The sequence below is a fragment of the Cervus canadensis genome, chromosome 1, assembly GCF_019320065.1.
Source record: "Cervus canadensis isolate Bull #8, Minnesota chromosome 1, ASM1932006v1, whole genome shotgun sequence".
Lineage (NCBI taxonomy): Eukaryota > Metazoa > Chordata > Mammalia > Artiodactyla > Cervidae > Cervus > Cervus canadensis.
The window spans coordinates 27077088-27083988 of NC_057386.1; the positions used below are offsets into that span (position 1 = coordinate 27077088).

Here is a 6901-nt window from a genome sequence, read left to right on the forward strand (position 1 = left end):
GGGTGGGTGAGTCAGGTGGGAAAGGGGGCAGAGCCAGTGGGGGACACTGTTCCTGAGTGGGCTGCCTATGATCAAGAGGGCCTGCTGGGTCTGTGGGGCTGCACCCTGAGAAGTGTATGAACTGCACCTGCTGCTCCCAGTCCTCATAGGTCAGGGGTTCACTCCACAGGGCATTGAGTCTCCTGCACTTCAGGGCTGTGTGGACAGACCCCAGGGCATGGTCAATACGGGAGCCCAGAGCAGGGGCGAGAGCACAGTTGGGCCAGGAGGTGAGGTGCTGTCAGTTACCCCTGCATAAAGCTGTCCAGAACCCATGTGGAACTGACATGGGAGCCAGTGGAGATGAGAAAGGTCCAGAATGGCCCAAGTCAGGGATCAGAGGAAACTGGGCAAACACCACATGCACCTCTCCACTCCCCATGCCAGACCAGCCAGTTCAGAGTGACCAGGAATGCAGCCAAGGGAATGGGTCTGTAGGGTCTCACAGATGCACAGATTCCGGGGATCTGTAGGGCCTGGAGATTTGACTGCCTGTTTCTTTATCAAGCTAATTTAAGGTGATCATTTCAGTTCTCATCTTTGAGCTCCTACCAGACATACTTTTAAAAAATTTTATTCCCACAGGAGCTCTTATTTTGCAGATGAAAAAAATCTCAGGGACTTCCCTGGTGGTTCAGTGGTTAAGAATCCATCTTGCAATGCTGGGGACAGGGGTTTGATCCCTGATCTGCAAGGACTGCACATGCTGCTGGGCAGCTAAGCCCGAGTGCCGCAACTACTGAGGCCTGTGAGCCCTAGAGCCTTTGCTCTGCAGCAAGAGAAGCCGCCGCAGTGGGAAGCCTGCGGACCTCAAGCAGAGAAAGCCCGAGCACAGAATGAAGACCCAGTGAAGCCAAAAAAAATTTTAAAATAAAACAAATTTTTAAAAAAGAAAAAGTCTTAGGTAGGCTCTAATTCAACCAGTCTGAATGATTCTAAGGACTAGAATGTAGACTGGACATTTTAATTCCAAATTTTTTGTCTCCCTCCCACCAAAGGGCTTCCCTTGTAGCTCAGCTGGTAAAGAATCTGCCCTCAATGTAGGAGAACTCAGTTCAATTCCTGGGTCAGGAAGATTCCCCTGGCTAAGGGATAGGCTACCCACTCCATTATTCTTGGGCTTCCCTGGAGGCTCAGCTGGAAAGAAGCTGCCTGCAATGTGGGTAGACCTGGGTTTGATCCCTGGATTGGGAAGATCCCTTGCAGAAGGGAACGATTACTCACTCCAGTATTCTGGCCTGGAGAATTCCATGGATATCCATGGGGTCCCAAAGAGTTGGACATGACTGAGCAACTTTCGCTTTCACTTTCTCCCACCAAAAGGAGACTAGTGAGCCCAAACCTTTAATTGTCCCCATCTTGTCCCCCTCCTTTAATTTCCTGTGTACCATCAAACTTAGTCATTTAAAATGAATTTGAGTGGCGTCTCTCTCATATTCTGCTGCTGTGAGGATCCATCCTCAAGAGAATCAGGATCTAGATGGAAGGATGGAGATGAGACTGCAACATGTGCTGAGTGTGTACTGAATGCCAGATATTGTCCAAGGGACTTTTTATTCCAATAAAGTAATGTTGCATTTAATTCTCACAGCAGCTTGAGATTATTATTGAGGTGTTATTATTTGCCTCATTTTGCAAATGAGTGAATGAGTCTTCAGAGAGGGTAAATGAATTGCCTAAAATCTTTCAGCTGTAAATGCAGAACGAAGGAGTGGAACACAGTTTCGCTGCCTCTAATGCCCCCTTTCTTCTTACCATGCTGTGTAAAGTTTTCGTTTGTCAAATCTGATGATTCACTTGACTCGAAAACAATAACCAAATTTTGCGTGGGTGTCTTTTTGAGAATGGAAAGTGACTGAATGGTTTTTCAGTTCCCCATTCTCTTTGCCCTGACTTGAGAGAGTCAGAAAGCAAGCATAAACCCTGGGTCTGTAGCAGATATGCAAGCCACCCTCGGACAGCTTTCATTTCCAAGTCAGGCAGAGCCACAGTGGAGGATGAAACCTGCCTGATCTGGGATTCCACAGACCAAGGTGCTGAAGGATGGGCTTTGCATCCGAAGACTCCTCAAGCCTGCACCTGCTTTTGGGCACAGATGTTTGTAAGAATTTTTTCTTTCTTTTTGGCCTCACTGCATGGCATGTGGGATCTTAGTTCCCTAACGAGGGATAGAACCTGAGCCCCTTGCAGTAGAAATGTGAAGTCCTAACTACTGGGCAGCCAGGGAAGTCCCTATAAGAATATTTTTTATAACGGATGAATGTGCAGAGAAGCTGAGACTTGCCCTCGCTGTGTCAGACAAGTCAACTGCACAGCCCAGAAGAGAAAACAGCTAGCAGCCCAGTCTTGTACAAACCTGCTGTGTGCAGGCTTTTGGAACCCAGCTGGCTAACTGTGCCACGTGGGAGCTGGGACGTTCGAGGACCAGAACTGTCCTGCTCCTGATGCAAGGGGAGAAGAGCAGTGGTGAGGCCAGGTTCTTGAAAAGGGAAGGCCCTGTTTGGGAAATGATGCTGGGAAAGATTGAAGGCAGGAGGAGAAGCGGATGACAGAGGACAAGATGGTTAGATGGTATCACCGACTCAACGAACATGAGTTTGGGCAAGCTCCGGGAGATGGGGAAGGACAGGGAAGCCTGGCGTGCTTCAGTCCATGGGGTCACAAAGAGCCGGACACGACAGAGCAACTAAGCAACAACAAGGGGCCACCAGCAGCTGCCAAGCAAGGTGAGTCCACCTCTTAACTATTGGTTTTATAGTGACAACCATCAGATTATGAAGGAAGACTGACTCCACCAGTTCCTAAATGTTTCCTGAGGGTCTCTTTTGTCTGTTACGTCATACCAGAAAGAATGTAAGTCTGGGAAATGATCTGGACATCTACCCCAGCCCTATATTTGTCCTTGGGTCAATTATTTACCCTTGATGAGTGGCATCTGTAAAATGGAAATATAACCAACCTCATGGGTGGTTGTGCATTTAAAAGAATATATTAGAAGTATCTGGGCTTCCCAGGTGGCATAGAGTAAAGAATCCCCCTGCCAATCCAGGTGATGCAAGAGATGCAGGTTCGATCCCTGGGTTGGGAAGATCCCCTGGAGGAGGAAATGGCGACTCACATAAGTATTCTTGTCTGGGAAATCCCATGGACAGAGGAACCTGCTACAGTCCATGGGGTTGCACAGACTGAGTGACTGAGCGGACATCAGAAGTACCTAGAGCAGAGTTGGGCCCATAGTAGTCACTCAACTGGTAGTAGCTGCTGCTGCTGCTGTTACTATTGCAATGATTCGATTGTTTTGTTCTCTGTTTATGTTGACGGTCTAGGCCCGGGGGCATGACAGGGAGCTCATCCTGACATTTATGGAGAGTCAGGGCAACTGGGGGCAGAGACTGTGGCCCCCAAGAAGGAACCATCAATACAGGGGTCCCTGTTTTGGAGGAAGGTCAGGGAGGTCTGGGGGGCTTAATTCTTCTAAACATTGGCTGCCTGCTTGACCACCATCCCTGTCCCCCTATTGCTCCGGTTCCAGGAATGTCACCCTGTTCTCTGCAGGTGCCAGCAGCTCGTCCATCACACAAATCCAGAGGGAGTCAGCCACCTGCTCCATGTGCTGCCCAGGGCTGTGATCATCCAGAGAAGAGTCTGCAGGGACAGGGAGAGAGGGGCATGGCTGCTCTTGGGAGCACAGAGGCTCTGAGAGAAGACTGTGGCCATGGGGTGTGAGGCAGGAAGCTGGCACCCGCAGAGCTGCAGGACTTGAGGAAGCTGAGGAGGAAATCCTGGGCAGGTTTCATAAGACTGTCCTGAGAAGGGAGCACAAATCCACACGCTCCCAGCACCATGTGATATAAATACACAAAGTCTGCTGGGGACTGAGGCTTCCCCGGTGGCTCAGACGGTAATCTGCCTGCAGTGTGGGACACACAGGTTCAATCTCTGGGTCAGGAAGCTCCCCTGGAGAAGGGAATGGCTACCCACTCCAGTATCCTTGCCTGGAGAATCCCATGTAATCCACCTGGCAGATTACAGTCCAGGGGGTAACAAAGAGGCAGACACGACTTAGTGACCAAACAACAACAACATACAAACATACAATGTGACATGCAGGAATGTGCCTCCATGTGAAAAAATTCTGAGGTTGTAGTCAATTCCCACGTAACACAGAGATTCTTAACTGGACACTGAACCTGGCAATGGTCTTGGTAGGGGGCAGGTGGTGTCCCAGGATCCCTGGAATTATATAGGATTGGTTTGTGCATTTATCCAAGATTGTTTATTATTTCATCACATCTTAACATGAGCCCGTGACCCAAAGTGTTATGAATTCCTGCATAAAACATCTATAAGTTCATATTAAAGATTCCAAATATTTCTGCTTTGTTCCTTTAAAAGCAGCCACAACTTTGGGGCCCTGAGTTTCAGAGCACTTTTGTGTGTGTGTATTAGAGGCTCAGTCCCACTTTGCGATCTCCTACTTCACTACCAGATCAATCCTCTAGGTGGCAGCAAAACCCTCAAATGGACTTAGTGCTCCTTAGCTCTGCCGTGTCTGACCAGTTGCATCTCCGTGGGCTGCAGCCTGCCAGGCCCCTGTGCATGGAATTTCCCAGGCAAGAATACTGGAGCAAGTTCCCATTTCCTTCTCCTGGTTTTTGAATTATATCATTTTTTTTCCACACCAAGGATTGAACCCAAATCCTGAGCTTGTTTCAGCTCTTTCCGTGGTTCATCTCAGCAAAAGCTAAATATACTGAGGTGCCTACTGTTGTGATTGTTGGACCCAAGTTCTGACTGCTGGATTAAAAAAAAATTTTTATCTGACTGTACCGGCTCTTAGTTGCAGCATGGGGAATCTAGTTCCCTGACCAGTAAAGTAAATCTAGTTCCCTGAGCCCCCTGCGTTGGGAGTGTGGAGTCTTAGCCACTGGGCCACCAGAGAAGTCCCCCGACTACTGGATTGATTAGGTGACTTGATAGTACAGATGTGGAAATCCAAAGTACAGATTTTCCCCCAGTTAACAAGAAGCATCCTTACTATGCTTTTGACATTTGTATTCTCAGTCCCTGGAGCAGAGCTAGTTAAACAAATGAGTGAGGGTATGTTAGGCACTGCCTATCTAGGAGACTCCCTTGTGCCAGCCAAGGTCCTTGCTGGTAAGCAACAGAGGTCACCTCTGGCTGTCTTAAGTAGAAAAAGAATTTACTGGGACAATATGAGAATAGATTACAGAGTCATGAGAGAGCAGTCAAAATCCAGACTGTTGCCTCACTTTGCATCACGTGTTCCAGACTTCTGGCAGATGGTCCTTTGATAGACCTGCTGCCAAAGGGGGAAGACAGGAAGGATGCTCTGACACAGCTTCTCAGGGAAGCAGGGCCTGTGTCCCCTCTTAACATGCCCGGCACCCCAGTCTCACCCAGCAGAGTGTCTCAGGGCCTTTGCCAGCTTCTGCCCCATCTCAAGTGTTTTTACTACCACTCATTTCTTCTTAACTTGGAGTAGCGTTGAAGACTGCAGACACTCTCGACTTGACTTTTCCTGGGAATACTTTGAATGTTTCACCATGGAGTGAACATTTAATGAGGGGCTCAGGTAGCTACATTCTCTATCTGGCTTAAGAATTTCCCTTGTGTTCCCAGTTTACTAGGAGTTTTTGAAAACTGAAACTGGTCCTGTATTTTGTCAAAGAACTTCTGGGCACAAAATCCTTCTCTCAAGTGTCTCTACAGCGAAGGACACTCATAGACCTTTCAGTGTTGAATCAGCCTTCTTGCCTTGGGGAGATTAACTCATGCAACCATCCATCCATTCTGCAAGTCCTGCATACCTGACGTGAAAAGCGGTGTCGTCAGCACTGGGTGTGGACAAAAACGACAACAAAGTGCCTGCCTGCAGGGAGCATGCACTGCAGCTGGAGGGATGCAGACAAGTTTTTGAAAAACACAAAATGTAAAGTATGTCTGAGAGTGATGAGTATCCCACGACCTACAAATCCCTCTTTATCCTCATGTGCTCTGGGCGGCTCCACATCTCCACCTCTGCCTGGATGGAAACACTGCCCGGCCTGAGAATCTCTGAGGACACCTGACTATTCTTCTCCAGAGAGCCATCCTGTGCCTCCCCTGCACTCTTATCCAAGCTTTCAACTGTTTGTCTTTACCACTCACCCTTCTCCTCTTCCTGATGGCTCTCTACTTTGTTATTCACTGGAGATGTCATACACAGCGGTGCACAGTGCCATGCAAGGTGTGCAGGTGGTTTGAACATCCAAATGAACATCCAAGTGAACAACCTTGGTCTCTAGTTCACTCCACTCCTCCCCCTGGCTGTGCAATTGATATAAGGGTACTCAGTGGTCCTGCCTCCACCCCATCCATCCTCACATCTTGACTTGGCATCTGCGACCATCATATTTCCTTACCAAAAACTCCTCTCTACCTTGGTTTTTCAATTACTCCAATAAGATAAATAAATCACTGACCCCCCCCCCAAAACATCCAGTTTGTCTGACTCACTGCTTAATCTCAATCGCCTAGCTTTCTTCCTCCTACTTCTTTGAGTATGATTTGCTTTACTTCTCTTTGACTATGTTTAAAAAAACCTGAAAAAGCTACTGTGTTAACTGATTTCAAGTAAAAAAGTATCCAGAAGAAAAAGACAGTACTTGAGCTCTTGTATTTATCAAATGAAGAAAAGTGCTGAAAATAAGTTGAATGTAAATGTGCCTAGTCACTGTATAAGTTACATTTAAATTTGATTTTTTGAAGAAAATTACACTAAATTTATGAATATTAACAAAGTTTTAAATCTGAACAATTTTATAAACATGGGCAGTAGTTGATATTTGCTATGTAAAGT

At 47.4% G+C, this 6901-nt stretch overlaps 1 protein-coding gene and 1 long non-coding RNA gene across 2 annotated transcripts in view; both read left to right on the forward strand.

Moving 5' to 3' along the window:
• Positions 1-6901, forward strand: part of SPECC1 (sperm antigen with calponin homology and coiled-coil domains 1) — a 210789-nt gene that overhangs the window by 4735 nt on the left and 199153 nt on the right. The gene's annotated exons all lie outside the window — the stretch shown is intronic.
• On the forward strand, positions 2628-6838 carry LOC122444625. Its single transcript, XR_006270330.1, has 2 exons — positions 2628-2765; positions 3572-6838. It is a non-coding gene; the product is annotated as an uncharacterized LOC122444625 (long non-coding RNA).